This window comes from Myxocyprinus asiaticus, chromosome 18, assembly GCF_019703515.2.
Source record: "Myxocyprinus asiaticus isolate MX2 ecotype Aquarium Trade chromosome 18, UBuf_Myxa_2, whole genome shotgun sequence".
Lineage (NCBI taxonomy): Eukaryota > Metazoa > Chordata > Actinopteri > Cypriniformes > Catostomidae > Myxocyprinus > Myxocyprinus asiaticus.
The window spans coordinates 10,153,183-10,178,367 of NC_059361.1; the positions used below are offsets into that span (position 1 = coordinate 10,153,183).

At 37.5% G+C, this 25,185-nt stretch overlaps 1 protein-coding gene across 1 annotated transcript in view; it reads left to right on the forward strand.

Moving 5' to 3' along the window:
- Positions 1–25,185, forward strand: part of LOC127456477 (AT-rich interactive domain-containing protein 3B-like) — an 81,123-nt gene that overhangs the window by 20,186 nt on the left and 35,752 nt on the right. The window lies entirely within an intron of this gene.

Genomic DNA, 25,185 nt, shown 5'->3' on the forward strand with positions numbered 1-25,185 from the left:
ATAGGTGGAAAAATCCCATAGACTTGCATTGCAAGAGGGACACGAGCCATATCTAGAGACCAGAATATCATAATGACTTGGAAGTGGGCTCTTTTGACTTATAAGAAACCACCCACGAAACCCTAGCAACCACCTAGCAGTCACTGAGAACACACTAGCAACCGCATAGCTATACGTTGACATGGATGAGGTTTGTACAGGTTTTAGTGCATTTAATTGCCTGTTTTTCTCTCTGTAAAGTGTAATGACACACAAAGAAATGTACAGACATCCATTGTATTGGGTCGCTCTGATGTGCATAAACCTGCCTGTGATCTCTGCTTGACCTCTCGCAGACATTTGCTTTGCCCAAAGGAAAATGCATTCAAAACATGTCTGGCCTTGAACCGTCACTAGACATTTTTACTACAAGAATGATGGAGTAGTCGCATTGCGCCATGCGAGGGTCGGACGTGTGAACGACGAGCTCTGCGCACTTTGCTAGTTTTTAAATCTTTTTATGTTATAAACTGGTGAGATTCGATACACCCTGCTACATAACTGTTCTAAGAAGTCAACATGTCAAAGAATTCAAAATCCTCGGGCTCTGGAGATATTAAAAGACACTTACGTGCTCAAGCTGACACCTCAGACAGGCCCGCAGACCAGGGACTCGGTTTGGACGGTGCGGTGGGAGAAATCCAGCGGCAACTGGCAAGTATGTCCATAATGCTGGCGAAAGTTGTAGTGGACCTGGAGGATCTTGCTGTAACATGTCGATCGATTACAGCGATGGAGGTGAAATTCTCTGAATTGGTTACAAGAATCAGGGATGACGAGAAACGGATTGATTATCAGGAGTCATCGGAGAGGGAATTAGCTGCTAATCCTCTAGTGACCAAAGTAGATTTGCAGCACGTTTGGGAAAAGCTGGAAGACCTTGAGAATCGTAATCGACGAAACAATGTCTGAATTGTTGGAATTCCTGAGCATGAAGAAGGTCGAGATTAGGAATTTCACCATGACGAGCTCTTCCCGAGTCTGCTTGACATAACAGGCCATAAGCTTGAAATCGAGCAAGCTCACAAAGTCCTGGCTCGCAGATCCGCTGAGGGAGACAGGCCCCGATCAATTCTGGCCAAATTTCTGAGATCTTGATTTTCTTGTTCCCAGACTTTGCGAATTCGACAAGAGATAAACGTGATCGATTCGAGGAATACAAGAAACTCTTACATAAACGGAAGGTCGCATTTGCACTGTTGTTTCTGGCCAAATTGAGAATAGGTACTAAGGATGGCCGCAAAATATTTACATGCCCACAGCAAGCATTGTCTTTCATAGAGACAGTGGGGTGAGTAAGCCATTTGGTGTTTCTCATGTGGCCCCCAAGTAAACTTGACTCGCTGAACACACACTTGACTGTCTGAGGAAGCTGGGCGCCATTTTGTTTCTTTTTGTGTTGGTTCCACCTAGCGGCTGCAGTCTGTTTTGTGTTGTAACACTCCTTCAAGAAACTCTTGCATCGATGGAGGATTGCTTTTGCACTAATGTTTCTGGCCAAATTGAAAATGGATACTAAAGATGGCCGCAAAATATTTACATGCCCACAACAAGCGATGTCTTTCATAAAATTAATGGACTGAGGAAGTCATGGTGTGTTTCTCACATTGCCCCCAAGTGAGTTTGTCTCGCTGAACATTCACTTGACTGTCTGAGGAAGCTGGGCGACTTTTTTGTTTCTTTTTGTGCTGGTTCCGCCTAGCGGCTGGAGTTTGTTTTGTGGAATAACACTCCTTCGGGACAATTGTGGATGAATCTGCTCGTTCTTTGTTCTTATGCCTCCTATTGGCTGGAGTTTGTTTTGTGGAGTATTTTTTGCAGGACATTATAAGGATTAGGTCATTTGCTACGTTCATGAACAGCCGGCTCACTGAACGTTCGTTTGACTGTCCGAGGAAACTGAATTATTTTTTTTATTTTTTTTTTGTGCTGGTTCCGCTAGAGGCTGGAGTTTGTTTTGTGGAGGAACACACCTTCGAGACAGTTCTGTGAATGAATCTACACGTTATTTGTGTTTATTCTGCCTATTGGATGGAGTTTGTTTTTCGGAGTATTTTCTGTTATGTAATTATGCCTCACAAAATTTGTACAGAAGCACCGGACTTCAGTAATCCAACGGCAAAGTTGTCGCGGGAGCTTTCGTAGGCCTATATGGACTGTTTGAGTTTAGAGGGATGGACAACAGTTGGCGCTGTCGTGCACGGTGCTAATGCGCACGTTTTTCTTTTTTCTGTTTGTTTGGTTCGGGGGGAAGTTCGGGGTTTGATTGTTGCACTAATAGGGAATGTGGTCTTTATTATTTTATTTTTCTAACATGTCAATGTCAAATGTCAATATGAGTGGATTGTCTCTCTCCACGTGGAAGGTGAATGGGTTGGGGCACCCCATAAAAAGAAGGAAGGTTGTTTCTTTTCTTAAACGTAAGAAGTATGATATAGTGTTTCCTCAAGAAACACTTCTTTCCCTGCAGGAAGCTGAAAAATTTGGGAAGATATGGGGTGGACATGTTTTCTTTAGTGCTGGCTCATGTAAGAGCAGGGGAGTCATTACATTGATAAGTAAACATTTACAATTCAAATGCCTCAAACAGAGTAAAGATAAATTAGGAAGAGTCATTTAATCTATTGATGGACTCAGTCCTTGATCATAATGAAGCAAAAGTGTGTAAGCCCCTTAGAGCAACATTGACACTTCACAGGATGTGTAAAAATCTTGGTCTTACAGATATTTGGAGACTTTTGAACCCATCTGGTAGGGACTATAATTTTTTTTTTCATCAGTCCATAAGATTTATTCTAGAATAGATTTTTGTTTTGTTTTTTTTTTTTGTTTTTTTGTTTTGTTTTTTTGTATCTAAGTCCCTCATTTCATCTGTTTTTGATTGCTCAGTTGGAAACATCTTAGTCTCAGATCACACCCTGGTGAGTTTAGAGGTGTTGCCACATATGGAGAAAAAGAAATCATATAGTTGCCGCTTTAATGTATCCTTTTGGCGAAATCCTGATTTCCAACAAATGTTGAAGGAAATCAGTGTTTATATGGAGACCAACTGGTCCTCAGTATCCTCTGTGGGCGTGGCTTGGGAGGCACTTAAGGTGGTTCTTAGGGGTCGGATCATACAGTATGCCTCATTCATAAAAAAATCCAAAGCATGAGAACTTGTGGAGTTGAAAGGAAATATTAAAAGTGCCGAGGCAGAGCTGAGGAACCGAATATCGTCTAGTGGCCTCAGGGAATTGACCCTACTGAAATACAGATCTAATACTATTTTGTCACAGAAGGTGGAGTTTTGGTTATTCAGGGCAAGACAGTCATACTTTGAGTCTGGGAACAAAGCAGGGAAGCTTTTGGCTAGATATATAAAGCAGAGAGAGTCTTTTTCTACCTTTCTCTCAGTGAAATTTTTACCTTGGCCATTGATATTAATAATGCTTTTAAAGAATTCTATCTTGATCTCTATAGTTCCACGTCTTCGTCTACTGATGAGAACATTAGAAAGTTTGTGGACTTCCTAAACTGATGACTGAGCAAACAAATTCTCTTGATTCTGAGATAACCTTGGAGGAACTGGGTGAGGTAATTAAGGCCTTGCCTACAGGCAAAGCTCCGGAGCCAGACAGCTTTGCCGCTGAATTTTTTTAGATCTTATGCTACAGAACTGGCTCCACTTTTTTTAGAAAATTATACAGAATCATTAAAGAATGGAAAGCTTCCGCCAACCATGACACAAGCCCGGATCAGTCTGATTCTTAAAAAAGACAAAGATCCAAGCGAGTGTAAGAGTTATTGTCCAATTTCCCTGATCCAGCTAGACATTAAAATATTGTCAAAAAATTTTGGCTAACCGATTAAGTAAAGTTATGACATCTCTTATACATATAGATCAGGTGGGGTTTACTAGGGGCCGCAGCTCTTCTGATAACATCAGAACAGGCGTTCCATCAATATCATGTGGTCAGTGGTGAATGATCAGACTCTGGTCGTTGCCATCTCACTTTTTGATATGATATGGGATTATCTTTAAGATTTTGGAAACATACGGGTTCGGGAATACTTTTATTTGATGGATTAAGTTACTTTAGACACCCAGTAGCGGCGGTACAAACAAACTGATTAATTTCAGATTATTTTACTCTAGATAGGGGTACCCGGCAGGGTTGCCCTCTTTCCCCATTATTGTTCTGTCTTGCCCTGGAACCATTAGCAGCCACGATAAGAAAGGAGGATGATTTTCCAGGGGTGATGGTGGGAGGTGTGGTGCATAAGCTTTGCTTTACGCAGATGATATTTTATTATTTGTCTCCGACCCTACTAGATCTATGCTTTGCCTCCACAGAATTATTAATTCCTTTTCTAAATTCTCAGGATACAGAGTTAATTGGTCTAAATCCGAAACTCTGGCTCTGACAGCATGCTGCCCAGTAATGGCTTTCCAGCCGTGTGCTTTCCAGAGGCCCAAACAGGGCATTAAGTATTTGCGCATTTTATTCTCAGCAAATTTTTTTCTCATTTAATTTTGATCCCTTAATAAAAAGGTTTTCGAGCGACGTCGGCAGGTGGGCTTCATTACATTTATCTGTGATTGGGAAGGTTAATGTTATTAAAATGAATTGTATTCCAAAATTTAACTACCTGTTACAACAACAAGAATGATGAGCGAGTGTGTGAATGACCAGCCCATTAAATGTTGAGAAAAACAATAGAATAAACTTTTGAGTTATAGAAAACCAACAACAACAAATAAAACATGATTTTTACATTTTCTTAAAGCATAAATCTCTGCCACGAAATAAGGTGGTGAAAAGAGCCCACCACCAAGTCTGTGATATTCTGATCTCTAGATATGGCTAAGCTATTTTTTTATTATATTATCATCTAAATTTGTAAGTCAGATTGCTTAGAAAAATAATAGCACACCTTTATTCAACAAGCTGCAAGATTTAAGGTATCATTCATGTCTGTAACACAAAATGTGCAGTACTGTTTTTAGGACAAGTTACACACTGAAGTTTAATGCTTAGTAGTGTTGTCATGATACCAAAATTTCAGTAGTCTGTAGTACCAGTATCAGTAATATTTCACAATTCTCGATACCAATTTTTGAAACCACACACACAAAAAAAAAAAAAAGAAAATAGGGTATATGCTATTATGCTTTAGCCTATTTAACAAAGTTACATTTTATCAGTCTATATAATAAAAAAAAACCAAGTTTCATAATTAAGTGGACATTGCAATACATTTTTATTATTGTTATTTTTACAGTAAATACTCCATTGTACTATACAGTAGTTTTATATTTCTGTCGTAATTTCTTCAATTCTCCTGTTTGCTTTTATTTTTTTGTGAAGGCTTCTCTGTTCTGTGTTTGTGATGGTAGTTTCACACCTCTGGTTAAGTCATTGGTCTAGTGTGATTATTCAAGTGCAGAATGCTGCTATTTAATTCTATAAATGTATAGTCTGCATGTGCTGCGCGCTTCACAGTAAATATGCGCTCTTTTCTGTCATCTACAACAAGCACTGAGTGCGATGCTCATTAAAAAAAAAAATGTCCAGCATAATAAGCAGCCTCAGACATTCAGGTGTGTGCTGAAGCATGCAGCACATGCAGACTGTATTTAATTAAATTGACAGTTTACTTATCATACAGTTTAATAATCACACTTGCACATATCACTATTTTATTTTAAATAATTGTCCATTTCTCTGTTAAAAAAGGAGTAATGGCATGCTTCAGTCACACAGTACGTGGAGACCAAATTCAGGCGGCAGAAACACTGGTATCGTTACATCTTTTTTATTTATCGATTCAGTTTTATTTATTGATTCGGTATCGACTTAGTACTGAAGTACCGGTACTTTTGACATTACTAATGCTTAGGGTTACGCATTTGTTCAAATCACTAAACCCAAGTATGAGTAATTGTGATGCTTGACTTAAAAAAAACACCATTAACTAGCCTATAAGAAATATTCAGATATATTCAGTTGTCATTTTCTTAATAAAAATCCACTGACATCCACAACAGGTTTGTGTTTAAGTTAACTAAATCAACTGCAAAACTAGTGCTACTGTTGTATGATAATCTGCTGTGGTTTTGGCCTCATTGCCCCTCATATGTGAAGTTTGTGGTCAAAGTCTGATGGAAATTACGTCTGTTTATTACACTTGTCATATTGGTTGGTAAATTGACCCTGAAGAGTGATCTCTCATGATCGCGGTAATATGATCTGTCAGAACACACACACACACACACTGTTAAGTCCTTCATCACTGTTAATGTCAGATCTTGTTAAGAGACCCTCGACTAAAATAGAGCAGCTGTAAGCATGTCTTTTCATTCTGGTTTTTATATGTTCACTGCTCATGTTGGCTTGCTTACGCCAGGTTCACACATCCTCCGTGAGCGGCGCATTTTTGTTTCATCGCCCATATTAACAGATGACACTGTTTACACTGCAAGCGTGAGTCGCGAGGTGACGCATCCCAGAAGCGTCCCAGACGTGACAGTGAGCGGATAGTTTCGGCGTTGAGCCTATTTTTTCCATGCAGCTCATGCTGGACTCAGCGGCTCTGGGTGTAGAAAATCAAAAATAATAAGGAAATTATAGAAAATAACCAAAAGCAAATGAAAATTGATTTAAACCAAACCTACAATACACTACAATCTGCATACAAACAAACACAAATTATCTAAAAAGTATGAATAAATAAACCGCGTTGTCTTTTGCCTGTTTATGTAGGCTATATGGACTTTACTACACTAACCGATCACGACCAAGTTCGCTGATAAAAATAAACAAATGCACATGACTGCCGTTTTCGTTGAAGCAACAATTTCTGTTCGGATTTGCATGGCCACATAATGGACGAGATCTGACTGATTGTGGAAGTTGAGAATTACAAAGTGCTGTGCAACCCTCAGCATTTATTATAGAAGGATTTATTAGCAAAGGAAAAGGTGTGGGATACAGTAGCTTCAGCAGATTTGTGCAGATGGTATGTTAATGTTTTAATTTACAGTATGCCTTCATGTCGTATAGTCTACATAACATCTTCTCTTTTTTTTTTTCAGGTGTTTAAAAAAAGAAAAAAGTGCCATTATTTGAATATTATTACTTATTTAATCATTTATGGACTGTCGGGCTGGATGTAAACTCTCGATGCAGGAACAGTTTTATTTCCTCTGACTAAATGCAGATGATTAAGGACCCAGTACTGTGTGGGCTGGAGTCTATCTGTAAATTATTTATCATTGTGGTGTAAATGTTGTCCTCCTACTCATGTGCAAACGATTTAATGAAGACCTAATTTGTTATAGTAATCAATTACCCCCTCTCCAAAATGTACGGTATGGCGTTATTAAAGAAAATGTTTGGTGTAGGACCCTAGAGATAACTTTATTTTCTGCGCAGAGCCACAGCTGTGTCTCGCAGAAGAGACGTGGCCAATGTGAAAGCCCAGCCTGACTGCGCTGCTCACGCTCCACTCACGTCTCGCTCATGCCCCGCTTACGGAGGATGTGTGAACCTGGCGTTAGACTGGAAATAATCAAGTCTATGCAACTGCATCTGGGTCAGGTCGACATTTGTATTTGTAACGCACGTATTTAAAAAAAAAAAATTATCTGCAGAAAGTTACACAGCTGTAAGATGCCACTGTGAACAGTTTGTGCACAGTTTATGGTGGATGAATGTTTAGACCCCTGTTTATATTTGGAGTAAAATTACAAAAGCATCCAAATAAAAAATCTAAAACCATTCTTGCTGTGTTTTAAGCATGCAGTCAAGTTTGATTGATTTGATTGATTGTCTGACCTGACTGTTCACTGTTCACATATTGCAAACAAATTTTTAAAAAAAATCTTATATGTATCCCATTTATTTCCAAATATGAGTGTCTCGGATCAAAAATGTTAAATGTCTGATTCATTGTTGTTTATGCTGTTTACACTGTCATCCAAAGAGATGTGTGGGAAACCATAAGCTGTGGGCAGCTTTCAGCAGTGAACTGTAAACATAGCCTTAGGCTTTGCTCCCACTGCACAGAAATGTAATTTGTTTTTCAAATGTGATCTTCAGGACTGAACGTCCGCACTGTCATTTTGCAAGTGATGAAATCGGATCCGTTTGTTGAGACAGTGTAGTCAATATCCACTATATCCACATCGGTTGCTACAGTAATGACTTAAGCATCAAACCTAGTCAACAAACATAAGAGATGTGATTGTGGAAAGAGGGGACAGAAAACTGGACATTTTGCCTCTGCTCATGTATCTCATGACATCTTGCTATGGTGTTCAATGCCTGAGGTGTTACGGGATTTACACATATGCGGTTTCTTAAACAGCTCCCTCATTCACTCGTTTACCATTCAATACATAGTGAATGCCACATGTGAGTGTAAATGATAGGGCTGGGTAAAAATATAAATCTTCCAATTAATCGCTCATTTGCACGATAACGATTTTTGAAATTGCAAGATTGATCTTTTACTTCAAAAGTGTTTTGGTTGTGTTGATTTTTATATTTGTTAAATAAATAGCACTTGAACTGCAGAGTTTGGGTCCTGTTGTTAATTTTGTAAATTTATATTTTCATGTACCAAGTTAGAAGGTTCCCTGTATAATTTACAGAAAAAGCTGAGAACAGAAATAGTATCGAAATTGTATTCAGATCTTGTGAATCAGAATTAAATCAACTCGGGAAATCTACTGTATATTGATACCCAGCCCTAGTAAATGATTGAATTCAGACATGGCTGTAGCTACTAATGTGCTTTGTGTATAAAAGTACTAACAAAAATCTGATTTTAATCATTAATGGATGCGGTTTGGATTTAAAAATCGGATTTCATGCTGTTCAGACAAAAGAACAATTAAGTTGGATATGTAACATATCGTATTTCCAAAGCTAGCTTTTTGCCGATGAAGTGAGTTGAATAAGTTTTGAGTCACAATGAGCGCGTTGATGTGCACAGTCTTGCACTGTTTAATAGAACTTAACAAGCTGACAACATATAAGGTCATCCAAATGCCAGGAAAGGTAATAAACTGCACTGAAAAAAATAACAAGTAAGATTTACTTAATTTTTATTTCGCAAGATTTTGCACACTGTTTTTCTTAGTAAATCTTAATTATTTAAAATTATTCAATTTTACAAGATCATTTTACGTACAAATATGATATACATGTTACTAGAATAAACTTTGAAAATTTTAAATGAACTTATTATTAGAACATGTCACATTTTGAACTTTTCTTACAAACACATGTTTAATCATGTACCAAATGACATACAGAGCCTCCAACTGGGACGCTTAATGCATGCTTTTTTTAATCTGTGAGACATCACCTTGCATTATTAGTGATATAAATAAGATACAGAGCACTCAGACCTGAAAACTTGGTGCACAAAACACGATGTTGATGGTGACAATCAACAGAATTTTTTTTTTATCGTGAATTGGTAATTTTGAGTAGAAAATTAAGACTGCATAAAACAAGAAGTTACCAAATGTAACAACAAAATTAACAATAACAAAAAAAAAAACAACAAAAAAAAAAACAGTGTAAATAAACTTGCAAACAGTGAAACCATGCAAGCTTATTAATTGTTCAAGCCCAGTGGATGCTGGGAAGTGGGAACACCAGCTTAGTTAAGTAAAATTTACTCATTATATTTACCAGTAAAATTCACTCAAATTATCAAATAAACATGACAAGGTTTTTTACTTTAGGACTGATACATGATGACACTTCGTAAATGTCTATTATAAATAAAATCATAAATAATATTTACTTATAAGCTAGAGCATTAATTTATTTCATGTTTGAATGTCGAATTTACATAATATTTTCATGTACATGCTTAAATTAACTTACTAAATGTAGAAAGTACTTAATCTTTTCTGCAAGGTTTACTATATTCACTGAAAAATATTGTTTTTAGTGTGTTTAAGCAAAAAACGATCACCACACAGATTTTTGCCCATAAGCCCAATTTTGTGTTGCGCATAAACACCTCTACCAGCGTTCTTACCGGCTTATCCGATGTGTGCAAGGGTTGTGCGCATGCCTGTTTATGTTTTGATGTCAAAAGCAGAGAATAATCTGATTATTTCAAATCCCATTTAAATGCATTTTTCTTGCATTGTCAGATTTATTTTGTTTTTGGAATAAGCGTATGTTTGTAGTTATTAGCATGGTGCTGTGCATGTAAACACGCATAGTGTCTGCCTGATCTTTCCTGGGTTCTATTATATTATTTTGTTAATCTAGTCAGTATGTTATCTGCAGCCTCTTTCTCGTCTCCTCATGAGTAGTGTGTCTTTTCGGGTCAGTGGGTGAAGTCTGGCAGTGTTTAATAGTCAGCGTGTGAGTTAACTCGACTGTCTGAATCCTGCGACTTCCCTGCGGTGAGCGAGTTGCGAACGGACTACAGCGATTGTTGTTCTGTCTCGTGTTGGCTGGGTGCTGGTCCAGATCGGCAGCTGAGCGACCTATCACAAACCTGAAGCGGACTGGCACGCAGCCACAGACTGCAGACAGAGAGAGAGAGAGAGAGAGAGAGAGGTGTGCAAGGGTTTTATTTCATGCTTCTGCTGTAGTTGCAAACTATGCATGATGTAAGCGCTACCGTGCTGCAGGGCCTTTAACTGTGTGCCAAGAGTAAATTCCTTGCCAAAATAACCTTCTCAATCTCAACCTGATTCATTCAGAGAGCGACAGAAGAGTTGATGTTACGTTAGTGAAGTTTCTAAAACTAGTTTTAGGCCTAAATTAAAATGATTTTAAGCATGTTTTAGCCTTTCCATTGAAACTAAGGAGTCTTTATTAACAAAGTTTAATTATTTTTCTTAATGAACTTGTATCAATAATGCCTTCAATAAATTCCCTGCCTTTCAGTGAAATTACATCAAAGTAGTGTGTAATTTACTCTAATCTCATGCCTAAACAAACCTGAGCAGACCTGATCTGACCTGATGGTATCTCAAAACATACCAGTAATATAGCTATTTTTGCTTTTCCTACTGGAATATTAAAGTTTGAATGAACATTAACTTTTTTTAATGGTTTGCAAAGCTTACAGCATGAAGTTTATAATTCTTTATAATTCTAGATATAAACACAAATTAGGGCTGTCACGATTATGAAATTTAGCTGACGATTAAATGTCAAACAAATAATTGCGATTATGACGATTAATTGTCTGTTTTAGGGCTTTCACGGTTAATTGTCACATAAATTGTCTTAAGGTGTATTTGTGCTTCATACACCTTAAGTCTTTTTAACATATTTAACCTCAAATAATAAAATAATAAAATGGGGATATATGATTTTCTTTTAAGGCTTAAAAACTACATGAATTACAAGAAAAATATTGCTTTAAATATCAAAATATTTAGAAATATTTAAAATATGTCTCTTTTTGGTCAACTTTAGTTTTGGTAAATTTTACATTTCACTGTTGTTTTTGGAACTCATTAAATATTTTAATTGAAAAACATATATAATATACATATTTCATTATATTTACATTATATAATATTATTTTATATTATATTATGCAATAGTTTTTTTTTTTCTCCCAATTTGGAATGGCCAATTCCCAATGTGCTTTTAAGTCCTCGTGGTCACGTAGCGATTCGCCTCAGTCCGGGTGGTGGAGGATGAATCCCAGTTGTCTCCATGTCTGAGATCGTCAACCTGTGCGTCTTATGTGCCTTGTTGAGTGCGTTGCCACGGAGACATAGCGCATGTGGAGGCTTCGCGCCACCAACCGCGGCATCCACGCTCAACTCACCATGCGCCCCACCGAGAATGAACCACATTATAGCAATCACGAGGAGGTTACCCCATGTGACTCTACCCTCCCTAGCAACTGGGCCAATTTGGTTGCTTAGGAGACCTGGCTGGAGTCACTCAGCACACCCTGGGATTCGAACTTGTGACACCAGGGGTGGTAGCCAGTGTATTTTACCACTGAGCTACCCAGGCCCCCCTATATTATGCAATAGTAAAATATTTCTGTCATAATTTCTTCACATCCACACATTATTTTAATGCTCTTGAATGAACTCTGGAGCCCTTACTCCTCATGAACCTTTGGGATTTCCTTTCATCATTTTATCACTCCACAGAAATAAAGTGTGTGTCTCATACTCTGTGTCACTCTATGTCATTAACACTGCATATATGAACACGTAATGACCAGAAACATTTGCCATTTACATGTTTGTTTAAAGTGAAACTCAAAATCAAAGTTTTTATTTGTCCGTTTATATTTTCACGAGTTTGGTGCGAGCCTCTGCCGACTGCGCGGAAGGTGCTTCCCCTGAGTTGGTGAACATGGTCAGACCAGATGGAATTAAGTTTTCTTCCAGGATAACCTTGTACGTGGCTTGATACATGCGTCCTTCACAAAGACAAATCTGCCTGATTCCAGTCTTGCTGAAGCACCCCCAGATCATCATCGATCCTGGTTCTGAACTCTTCCTAAGTTAAAACATTAGTATTGTGTTGTTTAAAAATGAATATGAACTAGTTGTCTTTGCATTATTCGAGCTTTTTTGTTATTTTGACCAGTTGTCATTTTCTGCAAATAAATGCTCTAAATGACAACACTTTTATTTGGAATTTGGGAGAAATATTGTCAGTACTATTTAGAATAAAACAAAAATTTTCATTTTACTCAAACACATACCTATAAATAGTAAATCCAGACAAACTGATAATTTTACAGTGGTCTCTTAATTTTTACCAAGGCTGTATATATACACTACCGGTCAAAAGTTTTGAAACACTTACTCATTCTTTATTATAAATGTTTTTCACATTTTAGAATAATAGTAAAGTAATTAAAACTATGGAATAACATAAATGGAACTATGGGAATTATGTTGTGACTAAACAAAATCCAAAATAAATCAAAACTGTGTTATATTTTAGCATCTTCAAAGTAGTCACCCTTTGCCTAGAATTTGCAGACATGAACTCTTGACATTTTCTCAACCAACTTCTTGATGCATCACCCTGGGATGCTTTTTAAACAGTATTGAAGGAGTTCCCGTCTATGTTGGGCACTTATTGGCTGCTTTTCTTATTATTTGAGTTTTATAATGAAATAAATTAATATGGTGGCACAATTATATTTTTGTCTACAAAACTAATTTCAAACATTTAAGCATATACCTTCAGAACAAAAGATTTTTAAGATCATGGGAAACATTTCGGTCAAGTGTTTCAAAACTTTTGACCGGGGGGGGTGTGTATGAGATCAAGCTTTTTACACTTAGGACAATTGATGGACTTGGACACAACTATTACACAAGGTGCAAACATTCATTGATGCTCAAGAAGGCAACACACTACTATATGCATTCTATACTTTATGTAATTATCTGTAATGTAGATTCTGAAGAGCAGTTCTAAATACATAATTCTTATATTTGTATAAATTATGAAAGGGGTTCGAACATTTATGAGACAAAAGGGAATGCAAACGTATCTTCTCAACTGTATATACTGTTTATTAAACCTCCGATTAATGGGTTATCAGCTGTCTTCCTTTTAGGGCTGTCAAATTAAAATTGAATTTCGAATATTCGTCGAAGTTAAGAAAGAAATGCACATTTGAATTTTAAAACTGTGTATTTGAATTTTGGATTTGTGCCAAGCACTGACGATGACTTCAGATCGATCGCATTCTTGCGCTAAAAAAGGCTAGACACAGCGCAACAAATACAGTTTAACGGAAAGCAGGTGTCTCAGTCTGCTTTTTAAATGTCTTTTTAATTAGACACAGCATCTAAAAAACAGCGCTCCTGCACGAGACACTGAATAAACAAAAACAAAGGGAAACAAAGACGTTCATCTAAAGCGCGTTTACATAGAAAAACAAATGGATGATTGTAAAAGCGTTTGGTGTGAACAGCCCCTTACAGTTGGTGGAGGTACTTGGCCGTTGCGTCTTGCTCTCTTAATAAGCGTTTCTCAGATTAAGCAATGAATTTTTTAAATGCTTTGTCAGAAAAGGAGTTCAATTTGGAAAAGTGTGTCTCTCTATCCTCGCGTTCATTTCCAGTCTGTTGTGTTCTGTCTGTTTGAATAGCCCCTTGCATGGGCTCATAGTCTGAGCCGCTTCACCACCGAGTTCAGCCGAAAACCACTGCTATCTGGGAATATAGCTACCCTACATACTCTGTAATGAATGAAAAACAATGTGGTATTTTGCTGTTATTATGAAGTTTGAGTCGGGGGTAGTATACTGTGGCATCAGTAAGTGTAACACCATGTGAACTATCTATGGAATGCTCTTTTAACAGCCAGGAATGTTATTTGCAGTAATATAATGGTGCTGTATGATTTATGTATTTAATGCACCCTCTTGTGAACTAAGGAAATAGCATTAATTTAAAAAAAATCAGCTGACTTTAAAATTCGAATATTATTCTAATTTTTTAAATATTTAAGGTAAATATTTGAACATAGTTTATCTGCCCAGTTGACAGCCCTACTTCCTTTTCTTCTGCTTTGTATCTTCTTTCAGCAATATAAATCGAGCAATTCTGTGATTAAAAACAGCCATTTGGCTCCTTAATGTTTCAGTTTAGGAGCCAATGGCTCCTAAGTCTTTTTGTTTTTTGTGTGTGAAGCCCTGTGTTTGAACGTTGGAGATTTGAACAAAAATTTAACAGGCAAATCAGAGTGATGCATAAGTGACGCACACAAGCAGTGTTTCCTGCTAAGGGTATACCACAAAAGACCTAAAAAGTCCTATCATGTGATTTGACTTATTCTGCATGTGTTTGCTCAAGGTTTGTCATAACAGATGTCATATAATCCATCACTCAGTAGAGTTAAACCAAATGAAAGCACTAGACAGTTTTAGATTAGGATGCCACCCAGACAATAAACGCTTTGTCATTTTGGGTGCAGTGGTAGTTCAAGAGAACTATGAATGATATGCCGTCAACAGCTTTAGATGTCTGGCTGGGTAAATCATTCAATAAAGGGAACAGAAATGTAATTATGAACTTTATTTGTGCAAAAAGGGTGAAACTAAGCCATAGAACTCCTTGGAAATAATCTCAATTAAATTATTTTTTGAAAATATTTATCTAGTAATCACAAAAGTAATTAAAATTCATCTGTGCTTAGTTCCCGGCTTCAAAATGTTTCTGGATAGATTGTTAACTTCAGACAAAATCAGAAAAATTGTTTTGTTTTGAATTACCTGAAGAGAAGGAGAGGTAAAATATTTCTGATGCTGTTGGTCTCTGAAATCACCAGTCACCTCACAAGAAATAACCAAAGGGTTTTTGATCGCCGCAGGCAGCTGGCCGCAAATACTAGTTATGCAAATTTGGGGCTTGCCCTGTTTTGCTATATGGAAATGAATATACCTTAATTTGGTTGATAAAAGTTTGTTACCAAGTAACCTGTATTTCGTAATCTTTTGAAAACACCTCTAATAAATTCATAATGACCTTTGGTTTGAAATTCTCAGCATTTTGCTTATTTCACTTGTGTTTTAAGTAGGTCTAGGAAATTTAACACATTAATTCCTGCAATAGTTGACTGTTTAAGGTGTAAAAAAAAAAAAAAAAAACGCAAGTAATGCAGTATCCGTTTTTTATTTTATTTATTTTTATACAATTTTTTACTTTCTGAAACTTCACTAATGTTTTTTCCCACTTCATGTGGCTAAAATTGGTGCACATAAATTTCCAGGAGGTACACCTTCGACTTGACAGCACATGCTTGCACAGAAACTGATTGTGTGGAGCAGTGCATGTTTGTTCATTACGCGCGACACATGACCCAGGCATGATAAACATGGGAGTGGATTTACTATTCAGAGAATGGAGACTTTACCCGCAAGTGATTTTCAACTTTAGCAAATTAAACTAATGCAAATTATGCCTTCTGTTTGTTTTATATCTGAATTTATATAGTTATTTATAATGCATTGGCAATGTACACTTAAGTTTATCTTGCCAATAAAGCTTAATATGAATTGAATCTGCCCATTTGATCCTATTATTATAAAAGCCCACTGGAAACCACCTGAAGATTTTGCCCAAATTTAATTACAGCATGTTCACTGTTAGGGTGCTTTCACACTAGCACTTTTGGTATGCACCCAAGTTCGAATGACGTCAAAGTTCGGTTCGTTTGGGTGGTGTGAATGCTGTTTTCCGAACTCGGGTGCACACCCACGAACCGTACCCAAGGGTATGGTTCATGTGAACTCCAGTGTGGTTCACTTCTAATATGAATACAGTCCTACCAAATCGCGGAAGTGAACCCTTATTGATGACGTATAATTCGCATCTTTGCAGGCTCCCGATCGCAATTATTATGGTTTAATGAATTTCTCATACCAGCTTGTGTCCAAATAAATCACCTTCAGAGAGCAGCTCACATTCTTCACTCTTGCAACGCATCCGCTGATCCGCGGCAGACAAACACTAATATTCTTCACATCACTGCACATTCATTGTATCCATGGCAGACAAACATAACTGTCATTTTGTGCATGTAAAGTTTTGGTGGTAAATCCAAAGAGATGAGTACTTCAATAACACAGCGAAGCTGATGTCTTCTTGAGTTGTTGCCTAGTTAAAATAGTAAACAGCTGCCGCTTGTATTCACGTTTATGACGTAATCGGACTGCGGTTCGGACCCAAAAAATATGATATGAACAGAGACCAGTGGGGGCAGGGGGAGAGGGAGGAAACGAACTCAGGTTCCGTCCAAGCAATTGAACCAAGTGTGAAAGTACCCTTAGTCTGGAAATGGTCCAGAATGCTGCCGCTAGACTCTTGATGGGTGTACGCAAGCATGAACACATTACACCAATTTTAGTCTCTCTTCAGTGGCTACCGGTGAATTTAAAGTATTACTGTTTGTATACAAATCCTTAAACAAGTCATCTTACCTCTCTGACCTATTGTGTGTACATAATCCCTCTAGGTCTCTTAGGTCCTCTGGTTAGAGACTGCTGACTGTTCCTAGGTCTGGATTAAAAAAGCACAGGGCGAACGTGCTTTTGCCGTTGCTGCCCTGAAGCTCTGGAAATGTCTAGCTGTGTATATCAGAACTGCGCCAACATTATCTGACTTTAAATCAAAGCTCAAAACCCATCTCTTCTCTTTGGCATTTAAAGGAACATTCTGGGTTCCTTAAGCTCATTCCAGTTAAGCTCAATCAACAGCATTAAATAATTTCGTCTCGTCCCTCCTTTAAAAAAAAGAAAGAATCTGGGTTGCAGGGAGGCACTTACAATGGAAGTGAATGGGGTCAATCCGTAAATGTTAAAATACTCACTGTTTCGAAAGTATAGCCACAAGACATAAACAATATGTGTGTTAACATGATTTTAGTGTGATAAAACCACTTACTAACATTTTCTGTGTAAAGTTATATCCTATTTTATTTAAACAACATTACAGCTCAAATAATACACCATTATTAATAGAACAATTAATCTAAATGCTTTTAAAAAATTATAAGATTCACATTTCTGCCTTTTTAAACCCTCCAGAAATTTGTCCGATTCACTTCCATTGTAAGTGCTTCAGTGTAACCTCTATTTTGTCTTTTTTTTCTTTTCTTTCTTTTTTTTTTTTTTTTTTTAAGAAAAGGAGGGATGAGTCAAAATGCATTTTTGTGGTAAAACATTGTCACAAAGGCTGTCGGTTTAGCTTAACTTGTATTGAACATTACCAGGAATATTCTTATATTGTCTTTTATTGTTATTTTACCTTTTTTACTTTTTTTATTTTATACAGCAATGGGTATAGATCACATTGGCCAACTGTTGTCATTTTTTAGTGTGCTTTATAAATGAAGTTGACATTGCCTGATTTTATGGCAGTGGTGTGTGTGTGTGTGTGTGTGTGTGTGTGTGTGTGTGTGTGTGTGTGTGTGTGTGTGTGTGTGTGTGTGTGTGTGTGTGTGTGTGTGTGTGTGTGTGTGTGTGTGTGTGTGTGTATATATATATATATATATATATATATATATATATATATAAAGATTCACAGCCCTAGTTTTAAGTAGAACATTAAGAAGCAAATTCAGGAGAACACATTGGAACGTGTCTTTCTCCCAAGAGGGCTGTCAGTGAGATTTGTAATGATACCCTATGCTGATATCAATAAAAGATTTTGAGGGAATATGAGTTGTCATCAGTAATGCTGCTGAGTGACTCCTTGTGGTTTTATGATTAGAGTTGCTGTTATTTGTCACATTTGTCCCAGTTCCACTGTCGAAACCTGCTTCACCACTGACAATGTTTTTTTTTTTTAATCGAGCCAGTGGAAAAAAAAAAGAAAAAGAAAAAAGAAAATAGAAAAAAAAATAATATATATATATATATATATATATATATATATATATATATATATATATATATATATATATATATATATATACACACACACACACACATATATGCATATACACTCACTGAGCACTTTATTAGGAACACTATGGTCCTAATAAAGTAAGCGACATGGTATTCTGCTGTTGTAGTCTATCCGCCTTAAGCACTGTTTCCACATGATTGGCTGATTAGATAATTGCATGGATGATTGCTGGTGCCAGATGGGCTGGTTTGAGTATTTCTGTAACTGCTGATCTCCTGAGATTTTCACACACAACAGTCTCTAGAATTTACTCCTCCGAATGGTGCCAAAAACAAAAAACATCCAGTCAGGGGCAGTTCTGCGGATGAAAATGCCTTGTTGATGAGAGAGGTCAACAGAGAATGGCCAGATTGGCTTGAACTGACAAAGTCTATGGTAACTCGGATAACTGCTCTGTACAATTGTGGTGAGAAGAATAGCATCTCAGAATGCTGGTTGCCGCTGTTTTGGCAGCACAGTGGGGACCTACACAATATTAGGCAAGTGGTTTTAATGTTGTGGCTGATAGGTGTGTGTGTGTGTGTGTGTGATGTATGTGTATGTATATATATATATATATATATATATATATATATATATATATATATATATATATATATATATATATATATCACACACACACATATACACAAACATCATAATGTTACTAGGCCTATATTGTGTGTATTTTAACGTGACTGGAATGCTGCATTGACCAGTCAGCTCCCTGGACTGCAACTTATTTTTACTCTGCTTATAAATCTCCATATGAACGTCTTGAATGGCAGAGAAAGGAATGTTACAGTGTTTCAGCTCGGTGAACAGCTGTTCCAGGGTGATTTGAGGGTCTGTTTACTCAAAAAACTCAAACGATCCCTTTGTGTTGACAGTTTGAAAAAATGTGTTTTTTGTTTCTGACGCTGATTTTAGTAATTATTATGTATGTAACTGTGTGTGTTTGTGTGTGTGTGCAGGGGGTGGGAAGTAAACCCTTTGAGTGGGGGAGGGTTTTTGGAATGTAGCATGTTGGTGAAAGCGATCTGGTTTGAACAAATGCTTATGGGTTGATTGGTTGATTTCTGTTTGTTTGGGCCAATCACGGCTGTTTGTTTTGGCTCCTGAAGTCGCCCTGTTGATTTACACCTCACTCTCAGTGCTCTCGTACACGAACTTTAAAACTTTCCTCGAGTTACACCCTTTCAATGGGATTAGCTGAAGTAAAATAGGCTTTGAGTGTTTCTTTCTCTCTCTTTTTGTCCATGAGATCTTTTACAGCAGTTATCGGATAAACACCCTGATCCTCTCCACCCATTTCCCGCCATCTCCACAGCACTACTGATGATTCCGGGACATAAAGACCCAATTATTTAATCTGGATTAAAGATCACCCCCTCCTCAAATGGCTGCTATCCGTGTCTTGCTGAGAGAGAGCAGAACAGCCTGATTGGCACCAGGTCGACTACAACACCTCACCCCATTCAGCTTTATTACCCCAGCATGAGGGGTTTCCAGAGCCACATATCCTGTGTTTGGGGTGTTTCATTCACAGTGTTCACATAAACTCACACAATTCTTTAATACATATCAGGCAGATTCAGAAACCCTGACTGCTATGCAACTTGTGGAAGTCTGAGTGCACAGGTAATCAGTCTACCAGGAAACAGAATTGTGTTTAAAAGGTACTAGGTTGATATTATAAGCTCTTCAGTCTATGCGTGTGGTGTTATCAGCTCCTGTTTAAAGTAGTGATGGTAAATGTGTTTCAGTTTAGTTTGTGTGACCAAAAGTCTGTCTAGTCGTCTTCCAGAACTGTGCTCTCTGTTACTGAGATTTCCCGTCACTGTCGGTCTACAATTTGACAGGTAGTAGTTTTCTAAAAAATTATTAGCTGACCTGCCGTGGAACCCAGACACACACACACACACACACACACTAATTTGATGTTAACTCTTGCCTTCAGCCCTCAAAGCTGTGCAAAATAAGTAAAATAAATAAATAATTAAAAAACAAAAAACAATAGTGCATTTAAATAAAGTAAGATTAGAAAGTAGCAATCTGCAATTTAACAAACAAATTACGGAAGTAAAATTAATTTAACAAATAATCAGGACAAAGATATAATGAATAAAAGAGACTCGCTCGCTCGCTTGCTCGCTCTCTCTCGCTCTCTCTCTCAAAAAAATGGCCATGCATCAGAGATCAGAGTTATTTTTGACTCTTATTGAGCTATGAGCGATCCTCAAATGCGCCCCGGTAACATGATTACCCCACACCACCGCCTGCCACAGCGTGTACTGTAAACCTGCTAATGCCTTTAAACAGAGTCGAGAAACAATAGAGCCGTCAAAGAGAATTTAAAGATCAAGTTACGCTTTTAGGAGAATCAAGAGATGGAGCGATAGAAAGAAGAAATTATTGAGGGGAGATTTTAGTCTTAGTTTGTGATCTGATATCACGAACACACACTTATAAAACAGATAGTTGTGGTCTTTGATGCTGATTGTTTAATACAGTGTTCCAGTCATGCTAAAATACCTGATACAGAAACAGTTATGACGTTTAACACCAAGTAGCCTTGGGATTGATGCCGTTTTCACGTATCGATAATCTGAAGATTTTCCCGATGATTATCAATATATAACGGGATATTTTTCAGATATAAATAGGGCTGCTCGTTGCACAATAGTCTATCTTTTCAAACATATTTCTCAACACAATTTTGGTAAAGTGTGAGCGGTTAATTAAAGTGGGTCGCTCACCGGACTCGTCTGGTGGACAACATGGGGCGTTCTAAAATTTGAAACAATTATTTTCAATGAAGGTACGTATAGACACACCTCGGACTCGCTGTCTCTGGAGGCTATTAAAAATTCTGCAACTCGACCCAAATCATTATTAAAGGACAAAGATTATTTACTCTAGTCATTACCGGAGAAAATATTGTGTATAAGTATCTTTCATAGAGCCTGCACAATGTATTTTCAGTTACAAGTATGTCTTTTTGTGATTTGACAGCTTAAATGAAAGACTTCTGCAGACCAAGGCTACATACAGAGAAATTGCATAGTAAATGTTGCCATTTCTAATCGTTCAGTGTACAGTTACACCAGTTTCATACACTAACCTGCAAACTCATCAACGTCACTTTGTTCATTTCTGAAGAAGTACAAAAACCTTCATAACTTTGGACTGCCATCAGCTTGTAATGTGTGTGTGTGTGTGTGTGTGTGATGTGCCAAGACCGGCTTCAGTAAATGTTATGTCGCCCCCTTGTGGTCTCCCAAAGCTATTACGTCAGACTAGAGGTCTGCAAGGGCCTTAAAATGAAACCCGACCCATACCCGAGACAGTGGGGATCCTACCCGGCCGGAACAATACCGTCAGATTTTAAGCCCGAACCCGAAATCGCTTGTGATCTAATTTCTTCTCCAAGCAAGTACTGTTGCAATAGGCTGTATTTTATGTAAGCATATAGGCAACATTCGAAACAGTATTGAAACAGCAAACATACAGTTTTAACAAGGCACGGCAGCCCCTAAATACACTAGAGCAGAAGGGAAAAAAAGCATTGCATTACCGTTTATTTGCTGAAACTTCACTTGGTGCAGAACAATCTGGAAAAAATTGAAACAATGCAACAGTCCCCTCCATGCAGCCTGAACTTGTTTAGAATGTTGAACCTTTGTGACAACTGCGCTAAAAACATATAGATGCAGCGCAAAGAATGAAACGTAGCACAGGTGTCTCAACATGCGTTTTTAAAAATTTGAAGTTCTTTTGAACTTGACATGGTGTTTAAAATATGCCGGTCCTGCGCAAGACGCTGAAGAAAAAGCGAGACGTGATGCAACAGTCAAAGACATTCGTCCAGCATGTGTTTAAACAATGGGAAAACAGAACAGATGTACGCAAAAACACATTCGGTGTCAATGGCCCCTAACACATCCATTCACGTGTGTCTGTGATTAAGAGAGCGTGCGTGAAACAAGTTCGGTAAGCCTTTTATTTTTTCATTAATTACAAACCTGACCCGAAGTCCTACTTGAAAACTGACCCGAACCCAGCCCGAAACCCATTGGGTTCTCGGGTCCCGTCGGGTCCGGGTCAGGTTGCAGACCTCTACATCAGACTACATTAAATGGAATGCAACTGGCCGTTAATTGAAAGCACAGTAAATTAGGCTTCTAATTTACAGTACATTTTGGCCGATGTTAATGTATCAGTGCCTCAAAAATGAATCGACAAAATAACGTGCCTATCAATAATTGGTGTATCTATATTTTATGACATCCCTAACACCTAGGTAGGGTTGCACCAGCTGTGTGTAAGGTCTCACTTAATTTTTGGCCTAAAGTTTAAATTAGGGCTTTGTAACTACTAGTAATTTGTTACTAAGTCAGTGCTTAATTTGGTTGCACCAACTGTTCTTAAAGCAAAACTTATCTAGTAGGTTGTAAGCTCTCCGTAAAACAATGTGTAGTTGCATAATATGGCATTTATTTTATTTTTTTATCTTATAAGCAGCCTTTAAATTTGTAAACTGAACTGTTGAAAAGCCACGCATTTCAGGTTTATTTTTTCACAGTTGATATTAAAATAGAAAATTGTCTCACGTAAGTGTCAGCGGTAATAAATTACATTTCAATTGAAATATTATACATAAAAAAAAGTAAACATAATAAACAGTATGCAAATAATAAAATTTGTAAATAATATTCAGATATTTTATCTAACTTTAATAAGGGACAATAAACATATATTTACAACAGACTGGAAAAACGGACCATTTAGTAATTTTAATATCCTCTATATTTTGTTTGTGTTGTATATTTTGTAACTGTTCATGTCAGACTACTGGCTATGCTCAGAGAAAAGTGCACAGTTTAGATCGGTTTCATGCTGAAGAGCCGTGAAAATAGTTATATGCGTAATGTTCTCACTTGTTAATGTAAACGAGTGTAAATGTCAACATCAGCATTAATATCTAAAGGACTGATATCTGTTGCCAAAATATGAGCTTATTGATGTCATTAAATCAGTTTGCATTTTTATTCCAACTGTTACTCCTGGTTGGAGGCTTCCGTAAACATTTAGGTTATGTTACGTTTCAACTAAGTTTAATGGTGCAACGCTTAAATATTTAGAAGTGCATAAATTGTAGCTTAGTGCCCATTTATGCCACAACTAGGCTAAGTTGTAATTTATGGACGGGTGGTGCATCCGGCCCTTGTTCACCAGCTGTACTGTGTACAGTATATCACTGTGCAGCATCCATAGAAACAAGCTATTAACATTAGTTGTCTTATGTGTCAGGGACTATTTAATTTGTGTCATTAAAATATTAAGATGTAGTGACTGTTTTATAAAAGCAATAAATCATTTGAGGCTGTGTTATATTGTGAACATAGTCAATGATGAACTATTCCAAGACATCAGCAACAGTTTTTAACATTCTTCAACTGACCAAAACAGCTTGACAAGTACCAACATGTCTTTCCCAGTAACACTGCACATGAGCAACGTGACTTGACAAAACTAGAACAGCCCTGTTAAAATCAACAAATCTGTCAATACTGCAAGTATGCAACATAATGTAGACCTCTTTGTTGATTTATAAAATTGTTGCGCCACAGCACGTGCTAGCAGAGTACATTTGCATGTATTAAAAGTTAGATTTCAGTTGGACTAAAATAATATTTTAAAATGTCATGTAAATACTTTGTCCGACTAAAATCGTACCAGTCCGTTTGTCGTACTAACAGACCAAGATAATGCAGTTATAGCTGTGCTTCATCCAGCAAGAGTAAGCTGCTGTGTGAATATTTTTTTGTTTGTTAAAATACTTTCCTGCATTAGTTTAGTGTGAATGAACAACTATAAGGAATCCAATGGTAGATTGAATTCCTGAAGACTGTGTCTTTGTGGCAATTTCAAAGCATTGCTCCATTTGTTTAATTGGGCCCAATATGTCCAATTCTTACTTGGACAGGGGTGAGACGGAAAGGGCTGTCGCAGTGTTTGGGAAACCTGTTTTGAAACATTCATTATTTTTCCAATTCCGACGCTGTTAGTGGTGCAGAATTTACAGTCTCAGTCTGCAACTTTACCGGACTTATCAGACAGACAGATAGGCCAGTAGCGCAGTTTAGAGCTATGTGCTGTTATATAGGGGCTGTATAAAGTTCATTCTCCCATGATCCTTTGCTCTGTGTGATGATAGACACACCTTGACCCCTCTCGTCAGCACTGTGTGTTCTATATATGTGCTGCATTTACACAGGAGCCAATGAACCCACAGTCACTGTCTGCTCTTAGGGGCCCCTTAGAATCATTTAAAATGAATCTTATAATTCCTGACATTGTAGGTTTGTGGTTCAGGTATTTTTCCCGCTCCATTTGAAGTGTTTGTACTCTGTGGAGTTTGGAGTTAAATGTCCACAGCAACACTCTTAATGTGTTTGTGAAGATCTTTGAACTAGTGTGTGGCAGCGGGGGCGTGGTCAAGCATCTCTCCGGAGAGAGAGAAAGCGGTAAGGGCGCTAACACCTGAGTTAAATTATGTCTAACACCTGTCTCTAATTTCAGTGAGCACGGGGAGAGTGGCATAAATAGAGCCACACCACAGGTAGACGGGAGAGAGAGCCTGGGCACCAGAGACCCGATTGTGAAGCCAAGAGTTTATTATTGCAAAGTTGAGAGTTTATTTTTGTGAAGTATTTTGTGTATTTTTA